Below are 24,735 nucleotides of genomic sequence, written 5' to 3' on the forward strand. Positions count from 1 at the left end.
GATTCAACTCTGAATCCTAAAACACAGAGAATTCCACCTTCCCCTCTCCCTCCCTCTTTCCCCCACCAATCCCTGGTGAGATCAGACTCATTTTCCCTGGAGCCTTAAACAAGGGAAAAATCAATCAGTCTTTAAAAAAGAAAAGCTTTTAAAAAGAGAAAGAAAAAATATAAAAATTCTCTTGTAAAATCAAGTTGGAAATGTGTTACAGGGTCCTTTCAGGCTTATAACACTAGAGAGAAGCCTCCCCCCAGCACAAATACAAATTAAAATCCTTCCAGAAAAACAATATTGCAAACAAAGAAAACAATCAAAAGACTAAAACCGCTTATCTACCTAGTATTACTATTCTGAACATATTCCCCAAATCGCCGACAGTGGGAACTTCACTGGTGGTGATTTCTTTCCTAGAACTCAGAATAAACAGATTAATACAACACATGCACCTTTACATATACTACTAAGAATGTAACTACAAGACTTTCTACATTCCAAGGACAGTTTTTAACCAGTGTGATTCTGGGAAACTTTCACGGGAGAGTGCATCAGCTACTTGTTAGAAGCTCCTGAAATGTGTTGAATTTCAAAATCAAAATCTTGGAGAGTTAAACTCCACGAAGAAGTTTTTGGTTGTTCCTTTGGGCAAAGTAATGAAGCCACTTTAGCGCAGCATGGTCGGTTTGTAGCTGGAACCGCCATCCCCAAACGTATAGGCGTAGCTTTTCCAGGGCGTACACAATGGCGTAGCATTCCTTTTCACTGATGGACCAGTGGCTTTCCCTCTTGGACAGTTTTTTGCTGAGAAACACGACAAGATGGAAGTTGTGATCTGGTCCTTCCTGCATTATAACTGCTCCTACACCACGCTTAGATGCATCTGTGATTACTAGGAATGGTTTGTCAAAGTCCGGGGCCCTTAGCACAGGATCAGACATGAACGTCGCCTTAAGCTGGGTAAAGGCCTTCTGACACTCATTAGTCCACTTAACTGCATTTGGCTGGGTCTTTTTGGTCAGGTCGGTCAGTGGGGCAGTGATTTGGTTGTAGTGTGGTACAAATCGCCTGTAATATCCGGCCAAGCCTAAGAAGGATTGGACCTGTTTCTTTGACTTTGGGACCAGCCACTTTTGGATAGCATCCACTTTGGTCCATAGGGGGTTTATGATTCCTCGACCCAACTGGTGTCCCAGGTAAGTCACTCTGTTTTGGCCTATTTGACATTTTTTGGCCTTAACAGTTAGTCCTGCCTACCTGATGTGCTCAAAGACTTTGATCTGTTTATTACAAGAGGTACCATTGAGTTCAACCCTGCCATTGGCTCTGAAGCATCCTGTTCAGCTGTTGGTGCTGTCACGTGCCCATCATAATCTATATCATCCACTTCAGCTACTGCAATCTTTACTATGGCATTGGTACTTGAATACTTTCTGGTACCACAGCAATTTTGATACCTGATAGACCTCTGTGTCAGATGAACCAGAATCACCATTGTTGGTGGGTACTGAGTGTTTCTTGTTACCAAGACCTCTGTCTCCAAGTGGACATTCCATGGCACAGGACCCTCCTCCTTCCTCAATGGCTGTCCCCACATGGCAGGATGTCTCCTACAGTTCCCAATCAGTTCTCCTACTTACCCCTTCTAGCAGGGAGGACCTTGTCCCATCATCCTTGGTGACCCACCAGCTATGCATTGCACCCCTGCTTCCTTAGGGCACCTGCAATGGTCATGTTAGGACCTGTGGGCTATCTATTGAGAGCAGTTTCATAGACCATTGGTACCATCGCTCATGGAGACCAAAGTTTCACATCCTCCCCCTGCACATCCACAACAGGAGAGCTAGGGCGATGAGAGTCACTCATGAGACTCCCAGTTGATTATTATTGCTGGATGGGGCAGTTATACCTCTGCCTCCTTCCATGGCCGACAACTTCAGGCTTCAGACTTCATTACAAGGGTAGCAGACACCTCCAGATCCATTTGAGGGAGATCAGATATCATAAGCTGTTAGATATTTTGCAGTTGGCAACACCCTCCAAAGTGCTGTTACCTATTAATGATCCAGCTAAGTTGTGTGGCAAACACCCGCAATTATTCCACCAATGTGCAAATGGGCAGATAAAATCCCTAAGGGCAAGCAGTACTTTTTGACGTTTGTTTCTCATTCCCTATCTAACATCCTAGTGGTGGACAGGGTGAATAAATGGAGTAGACAGTGCTTTTCAAGATCTAACCTCTATGATGACCAAAAGTGGTTGGGTCTTTTTGGAAGAAAATCTTACTCATCCACAACCCTGCAGTTCCAGATTGCAAACTACGAGGCAATCATGGCCAAATACAGCTTTACTAATTACAACAAATGTACAGCTTTTATTGAGTGGCTGCCACGTGACTGCAGGAAGCACTAGTTGTAGAGGGTCAGCTATTGGCCAGAACGGCTCTCCAAGTATCTCTAAATTCTGTGGACACAATTGTCTACCCCCATGGAGTAGGAACTGTTGTATGCAGGCATCATGGCTTCAACTTCTGGGGTTTCCAAGAGAAGTTCATAGCACCATAGAGGACCTCCCCACTGATGGTCATAAGCTTTTCTCAGAGACCACAAATGACTCCCTGCACACATTGAAGGACTCCAGGGCTACCCTACATTCCCTGGGCATTTATACACCTATGAGAAAGAAACATTTCAGTAAGTCACAAACTGCCCAAAGGTTATGCCCAGAAAAGAGAGACAGGTTTCAGAGGAAGAGGGCTGCCCATCTGCCCTCCACGATCACCTAGGCATCATCTAAACAGTAGTTTTGAGTGGTTGGTCTAGGGTTCAGATCCTTGCACTCCTTTGGATTTACAGTTACACTCTTTAGCCCATCTCTCTCCCTTTGGGGGACAGCCTTGTTCCTTTCCTCCAGGCGTGGGAGCTGATGGGTCTTGTGGGTCATAACATCAGGCTACACCATTGCTCTTTTTTACCCTCTTCCCTGTCCATCTTCAGAAACTCCTCTCATGAGCTTCTGCCGAGGCAAAAGGTGAACTCTCTCCTTCAGCTAGGAGCAATGAAACTGGTTGCTTCCCCGCACAGGGTTCTACTCAAAATACTTCCTAGTGATGGAGATTGGAGGCTGATCTTGGATCTAATATGGTTAAACAAAACTTCAAAGTTCAGGATGATAACTTTTTGGCAATTGTAATTCGTTTACTAGAAGAAGAAATGGTTTTCGTCCCTCGACTTACAAGACATATCCATTTCCATATAACTGTACACCAATCACACAGGAAATACCTATGAATCACCCCGAGGGTGTCTTCAAGGTTCTAGCGGTAGTGGCAGCTTACTTTCGGCAGGAGTGTCCTGATCTTTCCATACCTCAGTGACTGGCTGCTCAAGGTCCACTCCTTTTGAGGTGGTGGTATTGTCCACCCAGAAGGCTCTCGCTCTGTTCCAAGATTTGGGCCTACAGCTGAATGTAAAGACATTCATGCTGGTACCTGTACAAAGAATATAGTTTATAGGGGCATATTTGGACTTACTGATAGCCAGAGTATACCTCTCTTTACAGATTTGTGACCTTGTCAGATCTGGTAGAGACAATTCAGGGAAGTTCTTGCACCACAATAACAAACTGTCTTCAACTCTTGTACTGTGTGGTAGCTTGCACATTTGTGACCAATCATGCAAGGTCTGCTGTTTCCTGGTTTGGCTCAGAAATATCTATTTTCTGAACAGGGACACCTTGGATAGAGAGATGATGGTCCCCTTTCATGTAAAGAACTCTCTAGACTGGTGGAGGGAGCAACTCAATATCTGTGCAGATATCCCCTCCTGTAGCCCATCACCATCAGTGACTCTAACAATCTACGCATCCCTGTTAAGATAAGGAGCCTCCCTTGACACCCTTACAGTTCAGAGCAGATGGACAGCTCACAAAACCAGTCTCCCATCAACTTGTGGGACCTCAGAGTGGTCAAGAATATTTGCCTCCATTTTCCGCCCCTCGTCCGGGGCAAAGCAATCAAGGTCACGACAGACTATATGTCCTGTATGTTTTATATCAATAAGAGGGAAGAAGCAAGATCCCTCTCCTTGTGTGCCAAAGCTATAAAGCTCCAGAACTTGTGTATAGTCCACCCTATTCAGATTTCAGCAGTCTACTCTGAGGCATCCAGAACACCACAACTAATGCCCTCAACAGACACACTCATGTTACGTATGGAAGCTGGACACTCAGGTTCTTCACAGCATATTCTAGAGAGGGGGACTGACAGAGATCAATCTTTTCACCATGTCCAAGAACAAGAAGTGCCCTTTCTTCTGTTCAAAGTGGGTCTGGGTCATTTCTCCCTGGGGGATGCCTGCCTTCTACTGTGGAAGAAGAGTCTGTTCTATGCCTTTCCCCTAGCGCCTCCAATTCAGAGGTTCTCAGACTTCATTGTATCATGACCCCTTTCTGACAACAAAAGTTACTACATGACCCAGGAGGGAGGACCGAAGCCTGAGCACACCAAGTCCTGCAGCCCCAGGCAGGAGTAACAAAGCCTGAGCCTACCGCCTTGGGCAGGGGGGCCAAAGCCTAAGGGCTTCAGACCCAGGTGGAGGCCTGTAACCTGAGCCCCACTATCCACGGCTTTTGCCCTCGGGCTTTGGCTTTGGCCCTGGGCCCCACAAGTCTAATGCCAGCCCTGGCAACCCAATTAAAAAGGGGTCACAACCCACTTTGGGATCATGACCCACAGTTTGAGAACTGCTGTTCTAATTCTAAAGATGCTGAACAAAATCGGGCAGGGCAGGGCCAGAGTTATCCAAGTGGTACCCACCTGGCTGAGATAAGCATGGTACCCTTACTTTCTTCAACTCTGTGTCCAACCATTGATCAAGCTCCTGACCATTCCTCATTTTCTGTCTATGCTTCACCTGCAGTTCTACACCTCAGGGAATGGCTCCTGGATGCTTCTCAGGAGTAGAGGCTTCCTGCTCTACGGATGTGCAGGAGAAAAGCATCAACCTGCACTACTAAATACCTGGAGAAATGGAAGAGATTTGTGCATTAGTGTGGTTGTTGTTACTTCAGGGCTCCTTGGGCTCCCCTTTCTCTTAGACTAGATTACCTGCTGGATCTGAAGACATCTGGGTTATTCATCAGTTTGGTCACGGTACACTTGGTCACCATTTCAGCCTTTCAATCCCAAATCTAGAGATTATCCATTTTTGCTCACCTGGCATCACCCAGGCTTAAGTGGTAAGCCTAGGTGATGCCAGGTAATTTTTTCTCTCAAATTAAATACCCCATCCTGCCTTGGGACCTTAACCTGGTTCTCAGCTGCCTCATAAGACCTCCATTTGAACCAATGGCTACCTGCTTGATGTATATATGAAGACAGCCTTTTTAGACCCATAGTATCAGGGAGGTTGGAGCCTTAATGGCAGAGCCCTCCTTTACAGTGTTCTTTAATAAGGTCTCTTCAAGTCCGCATCCTGGGTTCCTGCCAAAGGTTTCATCGGATTTTTAACCAATGTATCCATCTACCAAACCTCATAGTTCTTAACAGGAATCCTATTTCCATACCCTGGATGTTAGAAGGCTCTTGGAGATTGCCTGGACTCTTCATAGCCTTCTCAGATAGATCTGAGAGGGTACCTAGCTCTACTCAGACCTTCAAATTGGATAATGGGTTGCATCTTTACCTGTTATGAGTCTGCAGGGGCTCAATGTCCCTTCCCCCAAGGGTAAGAGCACATTCAACTAAATCACAGGCAGCATCTACTGTGATGTGTATGGCCACTACTTGGATCTCCATCTGTACGTTTTCAGAGCATTACACCCTGCTCCATGCTGTCAGATCCAATGACGTACTTGGCTATGCAGTACTGCCTTCAGTTCTGGACCCTATTCCGAAGCTCCCTCCTCCTTCTTGGAATACTGCTTGAAAGCCACCTGAAGTGGAGCACCCATAGGGACCCTACTTGAGGAAGGACATAGTACTCACCCTGTACTGTACCAGAAGTTATTTGAGATTGTCCACCTATGAGTGCTCCACTACCTGCCTTCCTTCCCCTCTACTTAGGTTGTTCCCTAGTGGATCACTGGGTAGAGAAGAAATGGAGGGAGGTTCATTCATTTACCCCTATATAGCCTTAATGTCTGCCACAAGGAGGCAATAGACAAATGGACACTGTTAGCTAGAAATCTCCAATGGAGAGGCTCAAGGTGCATGCACACCTGAAGTAGAGCACCCATGACAATGCATGACAGATTATGGGAGGACAGCACAATCACTAGTAAAATGTTGACATAGAGCTATACTAGCTGCCACTGTGAAAGGGATATTTATTGCCCTAGTGACAAATTGGAGAAGTTTGGAATCACACTTTTATTATCTTCCAAACAGTCTGGCAGAGTTTATTCTTAGTAAATGCCTTCAAGGGAATTTTGCTGAATCTAGTGTAAATACTTGCTGCAATGCCACAGTATGATTTTTACTGAACTTGTATATTTCTTTCTGTCTCTCATTTTTTCGTTGTTATGTTTTATGTTATGTTATATTATGTTGTGTGGGGTGGTGTGTTGTGTGTTTTTTTTCTTCTTACAAACGTATGTTGCTGTATCATGGTGGTATATTTGTATTACAAAATTTTGTGCTCTGCTTTGGGGTTATGGAAAGTGGGGTTATAGTTGGAGGGCCAAAGTCAGTAAACTTGCTGAAATTTTGTGTGTTTAAAGGTCTTTTTTTTTTTCTGTTGCTTATAAAGATATTCTCTACTTCTCAGGCTGAGGTTTCCCAAGTTTGGTCTTGTCACAAGTTTCTTTAAAGTTTGAGGATACATTGGTTCAGATAGTACTGTATCTTAACTAGGCAAGTATTGACTTTTGAAGGGTGACCTCTGTAATTCAGTAATTACAGATACATTTTTTCTTAATGCACTTAAGTTAATCTTTTTATCGATTGGGGGGAAAAGGCTGTTATATTGTAAAAGGGGCTGAGGAGCTGCTAGTGTGGGGCGTTGGCTCCTGGGAGCGGCGGCCCCATGTTCTGCTCTTTTTGTTGCTGCAGTTCCCGGGAGAGCCCTGCCGTCCCGTGGGTACCAATTTATATCTGCGGACATACGTTTGTATCCACGCAGGGCTGTAACTACAGGCTCAACACAGAGAGGATTCCAATCCAGGGATCTGATTGGTGGAATTGGGGGCTGGGGGTTCAGTTGGTTACCTGCTTCTCTTTTAACCAAGCAGAGGAACAGGAAGCTGTCTGTGTAGCTGGGTTTCCCCTACTTAGAACTGTCTCCCCGCTCTACCCGCTTCTATTGTCTGACTCTGATTTTTCTGGTATCTGAAGTGGCCTGGCTCTCAACTCATGGTCTGACCGCTAGATCAGGTCCTAGTTTTGTTAGTATTTTTACATGAGATGTGCAATATGGATACTGTTACTATTTTGCATTCCTGTATTGTCATGAAAAAGTGGTGTATTATGCTCATGATGAGACACAGTGTTTAATAACTTTTAAGCAAGCAACTAATTTCTGTACCTACTTCAGGTTTCAGGTCTGATTTAGGTTTTAGCACCATGTAGTGCACATTTCAGCACTCTAATCTTGAGGTGACAAGGATATGGTTGGTGGTAACAAGTTCCACATCTAGAAGAAATAGTTGCAACTTCCCAGCTAAATGCAGCTGGGGAATATGTGTCGTTCCAACCATTGTTGCTCCTACCTGATGATCAAAAGGTATCTGGGAATCTAGTGATGGTGAACTTGAGCAACAAGAAGTGCTTGCACAGTCTCACTTAAAGGTGCAAATATCCTCACCATGTCCTCCAGTTCCTTTCCCCAACTCATCAAAAACTCCCGACTTTCATTCAGATTGAGCCTTGGTTAGCTGACCCTAGTTCTTTCCTGAGTCCTGGAAGGGCTCTGGATAAGGTCAAAAGGTCATAAGAGATGGATGTCATTAATATATTGAAGATGCTGTAATCCGTGTGTCCTTCATAACCTTCTCAATGGTTTCATATATGTTTTAAACAAGAGGAAAGACTAAAGGGAACTGTGTGTAATCGATGTGAATGCTATCTTGGTGGAAAAACAATTGCTCATCTTGCTGAGGTTGCTCAGCAAGAAATTAAACAATCCACCAACAACAGACTTGTCCTTTCCCATGGTTGTCTACAGGTAAATCACTAATGGTTCATGATTAAAACATCAAAGGCAGATGATAGATCTAATATCAGCATGGCCTTGAGGTGATCTACCCGTGCAGACTCCATTCCATACTTTCCATGCCTGGATTAACTAGTGAAGAACATGTGAGGTGGTTTGTTCCTGGAAGTTATCCTGTCATAGCCTTTGTCAATAATCTTAACCAAAAATGGAAGATGAGATACAGAGCGTTAATTGTCCACTGTTGGGATTCTCTCTGAGATTTTTTACACTTGCCTTATCCAGAACATCTTGTCCAGTTCTGGGAGAATGCTTCATACAGTTCTCTGGGATCCAAAAAACTCAAACACCAGATTTCATCACTGAGGTTTCTTTATTTAGCATACAGCAAAGCTATGCGAATTGATAAGACTCAAGCGTTAGGGGATGGGCATAGGGCGTACCACACATCCAAAGTTGCACAGAAAACTTCTTCCTTTTATATACCTTTTTATACATTACATTGCATTGACTATAGATTGCATTATACATTTTTTGGTATTGGCCTGGTTGCTTTGTAGTAACCAATCCCTGTACAGCATACTCTGCCCTTGTGCTGTTTCATGTATAACTTGATCTTTACATTGCAGGTTAATCTTGTCATTGTCCCTAATTCTAGGGTGTTCCTTGTTATCTTAGCTAGCACAGGCATTTTGACTCCAGTATACTGTGGGTAAAGCCTTTATTTACAACTTAACCTTCCATTCACCTTCCCAGTCATGACCACTGAAAATTGAGGCAAGTTACTTTTATCAGGCTAGGCCTACATCCAGATTTTAATGGAACTTTATACTTAATTAAGAAGATTCTGGGTCCAGCAATACTAATTCCTGCTCTGACCCATATGTAACTGTGGGAAACTGATCATTAAGGCTATGCTCCTTTATTCCTCATGGGATGATTCCTGTTTCAGAGGAATTATCATTGGTAGAGCACCAAGAAGAGATGAAAATTCATTCTCTCCGTCCCCTCAATGGCTGTGGTGTTTGAGACTACAAATTTGGTTGATAAAAGTAATAGTGTTGATGTACTATACTTAGACTTCGTAAGACATTTGACTTGTTACTACACAACCTGTTGATTAAAAAGAACTAGAATGATATAAAATTTAATATGGCACACATTAAATTTTTTAAAGCAGACTAACTGATAGGTCTCAAAATGTAATTGTTAAACCGGGGATCATCATTGAGTGGGTGTGTTTTGAGTGTGATCCTGCAGAGATCAGTTCTTGCCTCATTCTATTTAACATTTTGTCAATGACCTGGAAGAAAATCTAAAATCATAACTGATAAAGTTTGCAGGTGATTCACAAACTGGGGGAGTGGTAAATGATGATGAGGCAGGGTCACTGATACAGAGCAATTTGGATCTTTGCTAAGCTGAGTGTAAGCATTTTAATACATCTAAATATCCATGTTTACATCTAGGAATAAAGAATTCAGGCCACAATGGGAGATGATATCTGGGGAAGTAGTGACTCTGGGGGGGGAAAAAAAAATTGGGGTCATGGTGAATAACCAGATGAACATGAGCTCCCAGTGTGATGTTGCAGCTAATGTGTTGGATGCATAAACGGGAATTTTGTGTTGGAGCAGAGAGGTTATTTTACCTCTGTATTTGGCACTAGTGCTACTGGTACTAAAATATTGTGGCCAGTTCAGGTGCCCACAGTTTAAGAAGGATATTGATAAATTGGAGAGGGTTCAGAGAAGAGCCATGAGAATTATTAAAGGCTTAGTAAACCCTGCTGTATAGTACTGGAGCTCCTTGAGTCTGTCTATTTAGTTTAGCAAAGAGAAGGTCTTTGGTGTGACTTGATAGCAGTCCATACGTACCTACATGGGGAAAAATATTTGATAATGAAGAACTCCTCAGTCTTGCAGAGAAAGGTGTGGTAGGATCTCATGGCTAGAAGTTGAATCTAGACAAATACAGACTGGAAATAAGGTGTACGTTTTTAACACTGAGGGTAATTAACCATTGGAATAACTTAACAAGGGTCGTGGTGGATTCTCCATCACTTGGCATTTTGAAATCAAGTTTGGATGTTTTTCTAAAAGAGCTGTTCTAAGAATTATTTTGGAGAAGTCTTCAATGTACATTACACATTTCTCAGGTATAAGGGAGTAATTTATTTCTATGAATTATTGGTTTTAACTGTGGTTATTTTAACAACTTTTTAAATTATAAGTATAATGTATTTTACTTTAAATGAATAAAAAGAAACACGACAATATTATTAAAGTATTGCCAAGGAAGTCTGGGAGTTCTGTGTAAATTTAGTCTTGAATTGGGTGTTTTTGTCCTATCTGTGCTGACTCTGTCTTAGACAGTTATCTTGCATCTAATATGGATAGTTGATCATGTGTCTTAACCATCTTAATCAAAGTAGAGACATTCTAACTGAAGAAAAATCCAAAACCTCCCCATTTCAACACTGTCATTTTTCTCAGTGCTGCCATAATCTTCCTCCCCTTCAGAAAATTGAATTAACCAAATGATGATGAATTTGGCTGGGGATGGCCATACCAGAAGATATGTTTAGTGTCTAAGCATTTATTACATAGACTTGCTGTTGCATTAACTACTTTGGTATGAATAATTCCATGGTATCAATTCAATCCCTTAGGTGTCTCAAAGATGCTGGTTATTTCTTTGAAACCTGTTATTGAGGTTATCTCATTTTTCTAACATAAGACTTTCAATTTATCTTTATCTCAGAAAAAACTTAGACAATTTCAGTTGCTCAACATGCTAACTCCATTACTTCTGTTTTAAGGAAGTCTTCCACACTGAATATATCCTTAAAATTAATTCTGCTATTTGAGCATAAATTTTACTCATGTTGGGGTATTCTCTATTCATGTTTCGGTATTCGCCTACTTCTGCTGATTCAACACCGTAAAACTTTAGTTTGGTTCAGTGATATTTTTTTTGTGAGTGTGAAGTTACTGACTAATGTTCTTTAGCTGAAGATTCATTTTTAGGGCTCTACCAAATTCATGGTCCATTTTGATCAATTTTATGGTCATAGAATTTTAAAAATAGTAAATTTCATTATTTCAGCTATTTAAACCTGAAATTTCACAGTGTTGTAATTGTAGAGGGGTCGCGGTACTGCTACCCTTACTTCTGCACTGCTGCTGTTAGCGGTGCTGCCTTCTGAGCTAAGCAGCTGGAGAGTGGCAGCTGCTGTCTGGAAGCCTAGCTCTGAAGCCAGAAGTAAGGATGGCATGGTATGGTATTAAGTATCAGAGGGATAGCTGTGTTAGTCTGGATCTGTAAAAAGCAAGAGAGTCCTGTGGCACCTTATAGACTAACAGACGTACTGGAGCATAAGCTTTCATGGGTGAATACCCATTTCATCAGATGAATGTAGCGGAAATTTCCAGAGGCAGGTATAAATATGCAGGCAAGAATCAGTGTAGAGATAACGAGGTTAGTTCAATCAGGGAGGATGAGGCCCTATTCTAGCAGTTGCGATATGAACACCAAGGGAGGAGAAACTGCTTTTGTAGTTGGCTAGCCATTCACAGTCTTTGTTTAATCCTGAGTTGATGGCATCAAATTTGCAAATGAGCTGAAGCTCAGCAGTTTCTCTCTGAAGTCTAGTCCTGATGTTTTTTTGCTACAGGATGGCTACCTTTAAATCTACTCGTATGTGTCCCGAGAGACTGAAGTGTTCTCGTACGTGTTTTTGTATATAGCCATTCCTAATGTCTGACTTGTGTCCTTTTACATGGGGACTGTCCAGTTTGGCCGATGTACATATCTGAGAGGCATTGCTGGCACATGATGGTGTATATAACATTGGTGGACGTGCAAGTGAATGAACCGGTGATGTTGTGGCTGATCTGGTTAGGTCCTGTGATGGTGTCGCTGGTGTAAATATATGGGCAGAGTTGGCATCGTGGTTTGTTGGATGGATTGGTTCCTGAGTTAGAGTTACTATGGTGCGGTGTGTGGTTGCTGGTGAGAATATGCTTCAGGTTGGTGGGTTATCTGTGGGCAAGGACTGGCCTGCCTCAAGAGGCCTGTGAAAGCGAGAGATCATTGTCCAAGATGGGTTGTAGATCCCTGATGATGCGTTGGAGAGGTTTTAGCTGAGGACTGTAGGTGATGGCCAGTGGAGTTCTGTTGATTTCTTTCTTGGGCTTGTCTTGCAGCAGGAGGCTTCTGGGTACACTTCTGGCTCTGTATTCCTCCTGCTGCAAGACAAGCCCAAATTGGACAGTCACTACGTAAAAGGATAAAGGGACAAGTCAAATATTAGGAATGGCAATGTACAAAAACCCGTAGGAGAACACTTCAGTTTCTCTGGACACACACTAGCAGATTTAAAGGTAGCCATCCTGTAGCAAAAAAACATCAGGACCAAACTTCAAAGAGAAACTGCTGAGCTTCAGTTCATTTGCAAATTTGATGCCATCAGCTCAGGATTAAACAAAGACTATGAATGGCTAGCCAGCTACAAAAGCAGTTTCTCCTCCCTTGGTGTTCACACCTCATCTGCTAGAAGAGGACGTCATCCTCCCTGATTGAACTAACCTCGTTATCTCTACACTGATTCTTGCCTGCATATTTATGCCTGCCTCTGGAAATTTCCATTACATTCATCTGATGAAGTGGGTATTCACCCACGAAAGCTTATGCTCCAATACGTCTGTTAGTCTATAAGATGCCACAGGACTCTTTGTTGCTTTTTATGGTATGGTATTACCACCCTTACTTCTGCATTGCTGCCTGCAGAGCTGGGCCCTCAGTCAGCAGCCTCCACTCTCTGCCTGCCCAGCTCTGAAGGCATCAGCGCAGAAGAATGGCTTGGGATGGTATTGCCACCCTTACTTCTGTGCGGCTGTTAGAGGGATGCTCTCTTCAGAGCTGGGCACCTGACTAACAACTGCCACTCTCTGGCCACCCAGCTCTGAACTCAGCGCAGAAGTAAGGGTGGCAGTACTGTGACCACCCTAAAATAATGTTGTGACCTCTCTGCAACTGCCTTTTGGGTCAGGACCCCTGTAGTGATGTGAGGACTCACCGCCGCAGCACCTCCTGCTGGTTATCCTGGGAATTATCTCTGTTTCCAGCCCCAAAGTGCCCTCTGCAAGCCAGTGTCTCACCTTTTGCTGGCCCCGTGTCCATACCGGATCCCAGTACCCTTTGCCTATGGGTTCTGCCCCAGCAGTAGCCCAACAGCAGTCTGGGTCTCCCCTCCCCAGGGAACCCCCAACCCTCTACCCCCACCTCATCTCAGTCTATGGCCACTGCCAGTCATCAACTCGCCCCCATTCCCTGGGGCAGACTGCAGTGTGAATGCCACTCATCATAGGGAAGAGGGGTTTGGACCTGCTGCTCTTGCCTAACCCACCTCTGCAGCCCTAGTACCTTCTTGAGGCCCTTCTTAAGGTCTGCAGCCCAGCTGGAGCTCCCCAGCCCCTCTAGCCTTTCCCCAACTCTGCTGCACTCAGGCACCTTAGTGCTCTCAGGCAGCCTTTCTCCCTCGCAAGCTAAAGAGAGACTGATATAACTCCTACCTAGCAGCCCTTTTATAGGGCCAGCTGAGGCCTGATTGGGGCATGGCCCCACCTGTGGCTACTTCCCCCAGTCAGCCTATTCTTACTGGTTCCCCGCCTCAGCCTGCTCTCAGAGCTGTTTTAAGCCCTTCAGGTTGGAGTGGGGTTACTGCCCCGCTACAACCGCCAATTTGAGAAATGCTGATCTCCCCCATGAAATCTGTATAGTATAGGATAAAAGCACAAACAAGACCAGATCTCATAGGGGGAGACCAGATTTCACAGTCTATGATGTGTTTTTCATGGCTGTGAATTTCGTAGGATTCTCTTCATTTTCTTATACTGCTATGTCCCACAGCTCTCCATTAAACTGAGCCTTAAATGCCTCTCCAACCTAGAAATTTTGCATTGACTTTGTGTCCTGCAGTTTGGTTCTATATCTTCAGTTTTTATACTGTATGCCATTTAATATTAAATTTTTGTATTAGTTTGTGCAGAGAAATGTAGGTCAATTCTGAAATCCTCCATGTTGGTAGCCAAAAACAACTGTTGCATCTCTCTCTCTCATTCTAAATTGTTACAGGTATGCTGTATGCTGGTAGATTGTTTTTGGGTCACTTACCTAATTTTTATGTTCAGTAGTGAAAGCTGAACAGTATTTGAAAGAATTTTGTACTACATAAATAGTTAACTATCATCTGCTACTGCTAATGAAAATCTCCTACTCTGATATAGACAACTCATCGGTTGGAAGAGTTGATAATATACCCACTGAAATGCATTTTATATTTTTTTTTGTTGTGCATCTTAACATAATAAGATTCCTTGGTGGTTGTTTGAATTACTATAGGGCTGTGGGGCCCTTGTCATAGACCAGTGCCCCATTCCCAAAGGTATCCATCTAGAGAAAATGTGCTGTGTATTACTTGCTGTTTAAATGTGCAGATGTCCCCCAGTGTTTTTTTAATCCAATGTAATTATTTATATAAAACTTCCTTAAAGGGTGAACAAACTACTACTGGGAAAACTGAAATGTCTGTCATGGATAACTTTGTTTCAGGGCTGAATAATAGCCATTTAAAAAGAAGTATTGGCAGTCAAATGGTCTGAGGATGCAGGGAGAATTCACTGAAAGACATATTAATGGAAAATGCAAGTTGGAAAATGTTGTGTCATGGGAACAAATGGAAAGTAAGAGTTTGAGTAATGATGGCAGCAGTAAAATGGACTTGAACAGAAGCCAAAGTACTTCTGCAGGTGTCAAAATGAAAGAATTATGAAGGAGTAGAAAGCTAATTGCAATTAATGTAATTATGAGGAAAGAAATGTACTCCAAAGGGAGATGCTTACTTTGGCATGTGCAGTCTTCCCACTCTCCCTATGGTCTCCATATAGTTATAGTTAATGATCTTCATCTTCCTGTAGCGGAGAATTGCGGGGCTGGTTGTATTTTCAGAGCTGGAATCTTCTCGAATACTCTTAGCTCTGGGGTAGAAGGTGACTCTAATTGCCTTTGGCATCTAAATGACACAAACATTGGGTATCTAATTATGAAAGAACTAATAGCAAGAAAGCTAAAAATTCTCCAAGCAGAGATAACAGATGTATAAAACTTCTTCAAGGATATGAAATTCAAATACTGCTGGTGTGGGTTACTAGTTAGTCAACTTCCAAAAAGATTTTAAATTAAAAAGGAACTATACTTAACTCTTGTTACTCCAAACTAACACTTTTCTGTCTTTATTATGTAAAGAAATGATATTTCTATTGATACACAATATGTATAGCATTTGAACCATTATAATTACTGTTGCCTTAAATCTATATCCTGTAAATACTGCTCATTTTAACTTGATTAGACTTGTCTTGTAATTTAAATACAGACTACTTAATTATGTACCTATTTAATGCAGTTTTAAAAAGGAAAGAGAAAACAGTAGGTGCAAAAAAGCAAGCAGAGCAAACAAGGGAAGGTAATTGATATTTTTGTGTTCACCAGCATGGAAAGTGTTTGGTTTTTATTTTAGGGCAGGGAATTAAAATTCTATATAATAGATCTTAATTACCTTCAGGCTGATGCCAGTGGTGAATGATAAAGTGTAAAGGAGGAATGAAGAATTTAACTAATTCACTTAAGTGTATAAAGCACACATTTACTGAAAAAGAAAACTCAATGTAATTTCAAGATTGTGTGTGTGCTCACTCTCACATATATACAAAAAATTGACTCAGAGGACAGTTGAATCCATTAGTGTTTAAAAGAATACTATCTAGTCATAAACAGATAGTAGAAGTTATTAGAACAGAAGTACTTTATATCTCTTTTGACTGTAAAGGGTTAACAAGTTCAGTAAGCCTGGCTGGTCCTCTGGTCAGGTGACAATCAGGGGACAGGATACTTTCAAATCTTGAGGGAGGGAAGTTTCTGTGTGTGCTGTTAGAATTTGGTGGTTGTTCTCTCTGGGTTCTAAGAGTGACCAGACGTGCAACCAGGTTTCTCTCGCATTCGAAGTCTCCAATACAGGCTCGTTATAAGTTCAGAACAGTACGTACTAGGGAGGATAAGGCGAGTTAGGCTTATGTTTGTTTTCTTTATTTGCAAATGCTGCATTTGGCGGAAGGAGTTTTCAAATTTGGTTTTGCTGAAAGGATATGTGCTACTTGTTATTACTGTAGGCTGGGGAGGTATTCCAGTACCTGTAGCTGAAAGACCCTGAAATATCCACCTTTAAATTTTACAAAGATTTAATTTTTACTGTTTTGTCTCTCTTGTAATTTAAAAGTTTCTTGTTTAAGAACTGATTGTTTTTTTATTCTGGTGTGAGACCCCAGGGGACTGGGTATGGATTCACCCAGTAAATTTGGTGATGGAAAAGGCAGGGAAGGGGGAGACAGGCTAATTTCTCTCTCTGTAGTACTGTCTATCCTGAGGGGTCGCGAGAAGGAGGGGGAAGTGCATTTCCTCTCTGTTTAAGGTTCAATGAGTTTGCATCACAGTGATCTGCGGAACCCGGAGTCACCGGGAGAGGCACGCGTGGGGAAAAGGTTTACTTTGCCGATAGACCAGAGGATCTGGGTCTTGGGGTTCCCTGGGCAAGGGTTTGGGGGGACCAGAGTGTACCAGGCACTGGAATTCCTGGTGGGTGGCAGTGCTACAAGTACTAAGCTGGTAATTGAGCTCAGAGGAATTCATGCTGGTACTCCGTCTTTTGGATGCTAAGGTTCAGAGTGAGGAATTATACCATGACAATCTAGTTACTAAAAAAAAAAGCTATGTACAGATTTTTTTTTTTTAATTTTACAGTATTAGCCAGGTAAACAAGTACTGGAAAATGAAAATTCTGTTTCTGGAATTCTCTGCTTTTCAGAGTCATTTATGTGAGAAATGAGAGTTATGGAAAAGCTGGTCATTTTCTTCTCCAAATTAGGTTGTCCTGAAATAGTAATAAGGAGAACTTTTTTTACATTTATAGAGATGTGAAAATAAAATTACAAAAAATCTAATTTTTAGTTTTGACTGAAGGGAGGAATTATTTTTGAAGAGCAACTGTTTTTGGTCTTACAATTCGTGTGTGAATTTAGTGCTCTTGAAAGGCACTGGCTTGAGGGTCATTGAAACTAGAGTCATCAACAGAACCAGCATGACCTGGCCAAGAGCTATATAAGCTGCCCCAGGAAGTCCTGATTTCGTGCCCAAACCTTGATTTGGAGAGAGAACCCAGTATGTGTTGACCTTGACCCCTGTGCCAATTGGCACACTATTGCCATGATATATACTCAAAAGATGCACGTAATATATCACTGGAAAACTAATAACTCACTGATCATGAATATTCTTGTTTATGGTAAACCCACAAAGGATTCTGTGGATTTGTACTGGGGAAAGAAAAGTTCTTAAAATGTATGTGGCAAGCAGTGCCTAAGCCATGCCTGTTCCAGAAAAAAAGAATGTGTTTCCACCTGCTTGAATGTGTCTCCAATGGAAATTAAGCAAGGTGTGACCAAAAATACATTTACATGCAAGGTAAACAAAACCATCAGGTGAGCAAGTGCGGAAAGATGTCCACTTCCTCTCTCTCATGAAGTCTTCTTGCCTCTTGAAGCAGAGTCAATCAACTCTGCAAGATATAAGGAGAGAGAAAAAGCCATTTTGGCATCCTTCACCTGAGGAAACAAAGGAACTGAACCTTTGGGGCTCTGTGACATGTCATGGCCAGACAGTCTGGTCAGCCATGCTGGAAGGGAGACTTGGTGAGAGAAACTTCTTTAATCAGGAGATTCTAGTTTGTTAAATCGGGTTTTAATCTTAGGCCTTGTCTACACTGCCACTTTACAGCGCTGCAACTTCCTTGCTTTCTCCCACTGCTGGTGCTGCGAGGCCATTACCCGTATTTTAGCTAGAACGTCCACAGGAAGGTCTATCAGGTAGGGATAAGCCTCTTCTATGGTCCATTGTGAGTTAAGTGTTCTTTGATGGGCCATTCAGCTTGAATAGTCCCTTCACAATGTTCTGGCCAGACCAGAAATAAACTGCCTTGTGGGTGTGGCCACAGGAACAAACACATTTGAAATACAGGTATATAGCCAATATTCCTAATTTCAGATACAAAAATGATACATGCACACAAATAGGATAATCATATTTAGCAAATCCATAGCTTTTCCATAGACACCTTACATGACATAATTTTGTAGATTTTTTGCGATTATATAGCAGTGATAGCAACAATTATCTCCATGGTCATATTTTAATCATATAATGCCAGAGATGGTATTGGTGAAGTATCAACAGTTTTGAGAGTTTGTTTGAATTAAACACAAAGGTTTGATAAATGCAATGGAATCATTTTGGTTTTTGTCTTACTGCTTGACTATATGTAATACCACAAATATTGATGAGATTAAAGGATTTCTCTCTAGGTGTTGGTATTCTTAGAACTAAAACTCTTGCTCCTTTTCTCCATAAAGACGGTTCTAGTGGAACATAATGCCTAACAATAATACAGGCTAAAGTTTTCTCTTTGATCATGTGTCAGTTCACATGTTTGACCATCATTCATTCTTGCCAGTAGATCAATATAGCATATTGTTCATAGTCATAAAGTGTAAGGCCGGAAATGATAAATAACTCATCTTGGCTTACTTCCTATTTATCACTGGTAGGGTGATCAGATAGCAAGTGTGAAAAATCAAGACACGCTTTTTTTTTTCAGGCCGGGGTGATATAAGACAAACCTCTACTATTGGGACAGTCTCGATAATATCGGGAGATTGGGTCACCCTAATCACAGGCAATTAAAATCCACCCAATTACTCCTGCATTGAGCCTAGTAACTTGTGTCTTTTGGCTAAAGCATATCTTCCAGAAAATTACCCAATCTTGGATTTGAAGGCATCAAGAAATGGAAAATCTGCTACTTCTCTGACTTACGCATTTTTAAGTCAGGATGATTATGTAATTTCTAATTTGAATTTGTCTGGTTTCAGTTTCCTGCCACTGGTTCTTGTTATGGTTTGTTTTGGCTTTCTCTACTAGATTAAAGAGCCCTTAGTACCCTATATAAAGTATATTCTCTGGCTAGCTTTTGCCAGAGAAGGAGAAAGCAGTGTCCATACTAGCTGACACAGCAGACTAATGTAATAGCGCTGTTATAACTGATTTAGCATCAGGTAAGCTGCTGCCTCATTTTCCCTGTGTTGGGCTCTCCAGTAACTTCAACATAGGCTTTTATGTGTCAAGTAACCCTCCTTCTTGGGTTCTGGGTTGATTCAAGGAAACAGAAGAACCCAAGGAAACAGAAGAACTCCTATCCCGCCTTCCTAACTGGCTCACAACTTTGGATGGAGGGTCCTTACTGCTGTATCTTCTGACTTAGCTCACTTTCTCTGCCTGAGGAAGTGAACTAAATGGGCCCCCAAAACTCTGGAGAAATCCTTCTAGGACTTGGATGCCCATGATGTATGGTTCTTCCCAAGGGAATTGCTGACAGGTTTTATGCTGTTTCCTTGTCTAGAAACTCCTTGGAGAAGGAGTTCAGCATGTTTGACTATCACAGACTGCTCCCCAAAGAACCCCAAAGCATGACACTGGAACAGTCACTCAAATTAACTATTGGGAGATCCTCCTCCTTGCGAGCTCTGGAAGATCATATACTGGAAGTGAGGCAATGTTGGGGACAATACTAGTTCTTTGTGGTGGCTTTGAATGTACCTGTCTGGGAGGACTAGGAAGCCACCACTCAGGCACTTTCTGTACAGTTAGAGCTTGCCTCCATTCTTACCCACGGCCTTCTCTCTGACAACACATGACAATAGTGGCATTTCATCAGGTGTTGTCCATGAAGTTAGGGATGACCAAATGGAGGTGTCATACTGCTGCCTGATTGCGTTCTCCAGTGTTCGTAGCAGTTACGAGGCATCAGTTCTAGACCTATAGCACAGAGGAGTTCTGATCAGAAACTCATGACTAGCCTGTCTGTCTTGCCTTCAAAGAGACAGTGCTTTTTGGGAAAGAACTTCAGAAGCCACAGGAGTCTTTTACAAATGACAGGAATTCAGTCCCTCTGACCCTTCTTTAATAATATTATTGTGGGTTTTTCCCAGTAGGTTCAGAGGAAGTCAAACTGTCACCCCAGGAAAATAACTTTTTTCAAAATCTCAGAAAGGGCAATTCCTTTCACCCCAAAGGAACAGCTCAGAGATTCAAGTGCTATGGAAGGGCAACTTTCTTACTACTTGATTCATGAGCCAAGGCCATGTGTTAAAATTCTGTGTCAAGCCTTTCCTTGGCTATTTTGTTCCATCACCTTCTGATTGAAAATGCAGGGCATCCAACATTTTGAACTATCTGCTGAGAATCCAGGTGAGCATACTAGTTTCCCCAGACAAATAGTGATAATATGCATACCTCATAGTTCCCAACAACAACAGAGATCTGTGCCCAATGATGGTCATGAATTAAAAAAATAAGCTCCTTTCCGGTCCCACGCTTCAGGATGGAGCCCCTGAAGAGTAATTGTGGCAATGAACTTGGTTGAGTTCCTCGGCTTCCTGCATCTTCAGGGTACTGACCTACACCTCACAAACAGTATCAGGTTCTTTTGTTCAGTTTGCTAGCAATTCGAAAAACATTCACAGGAGTGATGGTGATGCTTTCAGCAGTCCTGAGAGTGTAAGGCCTCGATCTGAGAGATTGACTAAGAGCTAAGACGGAACACAAATAGAGGAAAGCCATCACATGGGTCAACTCCTTCCTAGAGATCACAACTCAAGAAGCCCAGAACTGGTAAGATCTGTGTATTGGAATGGAATATATTATCAGCTGTTTCCACTTAGGGGATCAGTTGTGCTATAATTTGTTACTCTGCTTCTTTCTTATTTCTTAGGGCTTGTCTACACTTACCGGGGGATTGATGAGTGGTGATCGATGCATTGGCGGTCGATGTAATGGGTCTAGTGTAGACCTGCTAAACTGACCGCAGATCACTCTCCCATCGACTCTTGTACTCCACTGACACGAGAGAAGTAAGGGGAGTTGATGGGAGAGCGTCTTCCGTTGACATCATGTAGTGTGGACCCCACAGTAAGTAGATCTAAGCTACGTCTATTTGAATTATGCTATTCATGTAACTCAAATTGCGTAGCTTAAATCCAATTTCCCCTGTAGTGTAGACAAAGCCTTAGGTGTTGATTTTCCTCTTCCTTTCAATCACATTTGAGTCTCTCTCATCTGGGAGTTCATTATACGTCAAACTGTGGAGATTGTTCTGTGTTCTTAATGCACAGTGGTTCTGTATGTCCTTAAGAAACTACTTCTGTTTTTCTGCTTGTAAACTGGAGTTGCACTACTCTTCTGCAAAGGATAATGTGGTGCTTATTCACCAGTATTTATGAAGCACATTTACAGATCTGTCGCATCTTAGGCAGGGGTTCCTTTCTGTGGTTATCGCGTAAAGCGAAAACCGCGTATAGTCAGAACCCCAAGCCCTTTAAATCCTGCCCGCATCTCTGGCTGGTGGGATGGGGGGAGGAGGCATTTAAAGGAATCCACCACGCTTCCCTCTGCGGCAGGGAGCCCGGTGAAGCCCTTTAAATGCGCCCCCCGTCCCGCCACCAGAGCTGCGGGCGGGATTTAAAGGGCTCCGCCAGGCTTCCCGCCCTGGTGGGGAGCCCAATGGAGCCCTTTAAATTCCGCCCGCAGCTCTGGTGGCAGGATAGGGGGGTATTTAAAGGGCCCGAAGCTCCAAGGTGGCTGGTGCCTTGGGCCCTTTAATTCACCCCATGGGCTACCAGCCACCTCTGCAGCTGGGAGCCCCCTCAGTGATTTAAAGGCCGTGGGACTCCCAGCCCCAGGACCTTTAAATCTTGAGGCCATGCCTGCTCCAGGACTCCAGGCCTTTCAGCGTAAAGCTGAAATCGCTCATGTTAAATGCGCGTAAGTTGCGAGAGACCAGTATATCCTTTGATGAAAGAATATAACCAAGGGAAGAGGGTTTTTTTTTTTATCTGCTGTCTGTATACCTTGATGCATCCAGCAGGAGCTGAGGAGCCTTTCTGATACATTTCCCTCTGCTTCACAATCCTTCCTTGTGTGAAGCAGATTCTCAGAAGTGGTAGAAGGAAAGCCTTCTCCTGTCTGCTAGTGTTTTACAGCAAGACAAGTGGGAGACTGACTGTCCACTCCACCTTTTTTCCATCTCCAGCTCCCTATATCCAGGGCCGGCTCCAGGGGTTTTGCCGCCCCAAGCACCCAAAAAAAAAAAAAAAGCCGCGATCGTGATCTGCGGCAATTCGGCGGGAGGTACTTGCTCTGAGTGGGAGTGAGGGACCCCCTGTCGAATTGCCACTGAATACCTTAAAGTGCCGCCCCCCTCCGGAGTTGCCGCCCCAAACACCTGCTTGATGAGCTGGTACCTGGAGCCGGCCCTGCCTGTATCATCCCCAGAGTGACTCCTCAACAAGTAGAAGCAGATATTTTGGAAAACACAAAATAAGATAGTAAAATTAAATATAAAGTTGAAGTGTAAACAATAAAACAACAAGCTTGAACAAAAATTTCAAACTGTGAAAGTTCCCCAAATTTATAAATGTCTGTAGATAGGTTCAGCCTTTAATCTTTTCTGCCTAATCCCCAAGCACATCACCTTTTGGATTTCACAGAAAGCTCACATCAGGCACTCCAGGAGAGTGTTTGTTCAACAGTCTGTGCTCTTGATTTATACTGGATAGTAATTGTTAAGCCTGTGTGGCTAAGGTTTGCTTTAAATTCACTTGACCTTTTTACATTGGCTGTTGACCTTTCCTTGTTGTTAGCTCCAATTTAAACTTCAACTTGACAGTTTTTCCATTCACAGATGTTGATTTGCCTTTCTTAGTTCTACAGGTACATGTTGTTGTTTGTTTTTTTCTCTGTGAGTAAATTTAATGATTTACCTTGAAGGAATAATAGTAGTAGTTTAAGCTAGATATGATGCTGGCAGGTGCCATGCAAGCTTTTCAGCTGTGCTTTACAAAGGCTCCTCTAAAGTATTTATTTTAAAATAATATCATTTTGAGGTAGTAGAAAGGATATGAGATGTATCTTTTTATAATTGGTAATATTTACAGACAAATGTATAAACTCCCCAAAGTATGTACTAATGCTTACCCATATGTAAAGTGTTCTGACAATTATGGATGAACATTACTATAAAGGCTACCAATGTTTAATATTTCTCAGTGCTGTGGATCTCAAATCATAAAGCACAGGTTAAAATGTCCAGGTTTACTAAAGAGCCAGTGGATGGCCTTTATCTACTTTTCCTTGATTCTTTTGGTTTGTCTGTAGCCTGGAACACCAGTTTATAGATAGACTATTTTAGAATGCTTATTTCTAATTCAAATAGTGCAGTCATTAGGGGTTAGCACAGCTGTCAGTATAGTCTAGCTACAACAGTGGTTTCGAATAAACAAAATCTTTCAGTTTCAACATATACTTTTTAAGGCATAAAAAATTCATAAACTTGATTTACAACCCAGTTTGTGATGCTGGAAGCAAAAATGTCAAATATGAAGCTTTATTTTGTCAAGAGCAGTCTTTTAGTTTAGACATTCTAAACAGTCCCTAAGGATGAGCCTTTGTAGCTGTTGGCATATGTTGACAATAAACACAAAAAAAGAGTATTTATTGTATCTTTAATTGCATTTTTAGTGTATAGAAGTCAAATGAAGTTGTAAATTAAGTGTAAAAATCAGATAAAACTTATTTAATTGGGTTTGCTACAGTTGAAGTTTTTCATTAAAAAAGACTGTATGATTCAGTATTGTATTCTTCAGATTGAGAATCATTTGGCATTGCCAGTTTATTTTGTCTTTCTGCATGAATATTCTTGTAATATTTAACACCTTAATCTACTTCATATACTTTATTTTTAGAAGAGGTGTGCTAAATTTGTCTCATTCCTCTGAATCAGACTTTAGATTAAATGGTCACTTACGTAAGTATTTCCTTAATTAAAAACAGCAAACCAAAACACTTTTTACCATTTTCCAGCATTGGGGAAGGGATATTAAAAATAATTGGACAGGAAAGTGCTAGGGACTTCCAGAAAATTGCCAGCAGAACTGAGCATAGGCTTTTGATCAAAAGATTGGACCAAGTGAGAGCATGTTAAACAGGTTGACAGCATATGTTATCTGAAGCTCAGGCCAGTTGGAAGCTTGTTCCACAGATTTTATATGTGAGAACCAAACTTGAATTTTGTTTGTTTACATACCATGTTGGTGTACATGGCACATTAGGCATAAAACAAGGTCTCTGCCCAGAAGATCTTGGTATCTAAGGGCCTTTTCTTGCTCTTGTTGAAATCAAGAGCAGCAGAATCTGGCCCTAATTTCATCAAAATGAATGAAAGACAGTAGACCTCATTGTGTAGAAGGTTATGGAAGTGGGCAAAGGAGGAGAAAAACTGGGAGAAAAGTGTTAATGGGAAAGGAATATAGCTTTTGTAAGTTTTCCCAAGATAAGAAGTTTGGTTTTTATTTGATCTTTGGTGGTT

At 42.1% G+C, this 24,735-nt stretch overlaps 1 protein-coding gene across 5 annotated transcripts in view; it reads left to right on the forward strand.

The window, feature by feature from the left end:
* TBC1D22A (TBC1 domain family member 22A) overlaps positions 1–24,735 on the forward strand; it is a 707,108-nt gene that overhangs the window by 119,694 nt on the left and 562,679 nt on the right. The window lies entirely within an intron of this gene.

This window comes from Chelonoidis abingdonii, chromosome 1 (assembly GCF_003597395.2).
Source record: "Chelonoidis abingdonii isolate Lonesome George chromosome 1, CheloAbing_2.0, whole genome shotgun sequence".
Classification (NCBI taxonomy): Eukaryota; Metazoa; Chordata; order Testudines; family Testudinidae; genus Chelonoidis; species Chelonoidis abingdonii.